This window comes from Acanthisitta chloris, unplaced genomic scaffold (genome assembly GCF_000695815.1).
Source record: "Acanthisitta chloris isolate BGI_N310 unplaced genomic scaffold, ASM69581v1 scaffold34236, whole genome shotgun sequence".
Classification (NCBI taxonomy): Eukaryota; Metazoa; Chordata; class Aves; order Passeriformes; family Acanthisittidae; genus Acanthisitta; species Acanthisitta chloris.
This window is the reverse complement of record NW_008677050.1, coordinates 3495-5146: the sequence shown is the minus strand read 5'-3', so window position 1 is coordinate 5146 and position 1652 is coordinate 3495.

Genomic DNA, 1652 nt, shown 5'->3' with positions numbered 1-1652 from the left:
CGTAAAGTCACTAATTTCCTATTGATCCCACCCGGAGCTCCCCTCTTCCGTCCCCCGTCTTCCTGGGGCGTCGCTTTCACGGCTTTCTCGCCGGGACGAGTGTGCAGGGAGCGTGCAGGAAGCACAGGCGTGTGCAGAGAGGACATACTAGCGGTGCACGGATGGAGTGTGCGAGAGGGTGTGCACGGATTATGCAGAGAGAGCGTGCAAGCTGTGCGCAGGGAGAGCGTGCGTGGGTATGTAGGGTCTGCACACAGGGGGCGCGGGGGCACGAACCAAGGGGTGCAGTGAGTGTGCACACAGCGTGCAAAGAGAGGAGGCGAGAACACGCGTGAAGCATGCAGTCAAGACTGCATGTGCATAGAGCCTGCAGAGTCTGCATGGAATTTGCAGGTAAGACCACGCATGGCGTTTGTGAGTCTGCCAGCACCAGGTGTGCCCTCCAAGCACGCACAGAGCGTGCAGAGATCACAAGTGTGCAGAGAGAGTTGATGCAGAGTGCGCATGGAGCATGTGGAGGGAGAGTGCACAGGGGATTTGCACAGGACATGCGTGGAGCACACACCAAGCGTATGTGGTGCGTGTGAAAAGAGCGTGCACAGAGCGTGCGAGAGAGCGTGCATGTGGTGTTGGCACAGCGTGTGCATGGAGCCTGTGGCGAGCGTGTGTGCAGTGCAGTGTGTGGCACTTGTGGAAGGAGCGTGCACAAACCATGCAGCTGAGGATGCTTGGAGCGTGCATGAGCATGCAGGGAGCCCGCGCACAGCATGCCCAGCAACCGCGCACACGCACGTGTGCAAGAGCACTGTGCCTGCCCGTCATGGCACACACACCCCTGTATGGAGCAGGGTGTGCACTGGCTCACAAGCACTCTGGTGGCCTGAGCAGGGGCTCCCTCCTGCCCCCAGCTCCCCGGCTGCACCGTCCCCTAAATGTGGGCTGGAAGCCCAGGCCCGAGCGCTGCCCCTCCGCCGCACTGGGATTTTCTGTGAAAATCCCCCGGTTTTGGGGCGCACACCGTCGCCTCTCCCCCAGGCCTTCCCGGGAAATAGGTTTAGGATGAAACGCAGAGAGTGGCCACCAAGCGAGCCGGGCCCTGGGGCACCCAGGGTGGCTGCCAGGGCACCCCAGAGTGCTCGGGGTGCACTACTAACCAATAAACTAAACATACTATCCGGCCAGTGGTGGCACCCTTGGGTGTCTTTGTGGGATGAGGGCTCCCCCCCCGGGGTGGGAGACAGCTGAGACCACACGAGCTCAATGCACCTCTCTGACACCCAAACTTCAGCTTGAGGAGACTGGGAGACCCTGGGCTGTTCACTCTAGTCCCTACTGATGGCATCCTCAGCTGAGAGTTCATGTCTTGTTAATTCATATTCCTCTGAACATGGCAGGGGATGGGGGGAATTTCTTCTGATTAATTAAACTAAATAATGACTGATATCCCCCATCCCGTTGTCTCCGGGTGCTGCCAGTGCCACCATGTCCAGGTGCTCCCACTGCCACAGCTTGACTGAGCTGTTTGTGTCCACTACCAACTGCCCCCCCGCCCTCGCCGGCATTTCCCGGCCCCTGCATCCGGCTATTGTCCCCCACCATCCGGAGCCGGATCCAGCTCTGGTGCTGGCGGGGAGGGTCCAGGATTTCAGGAG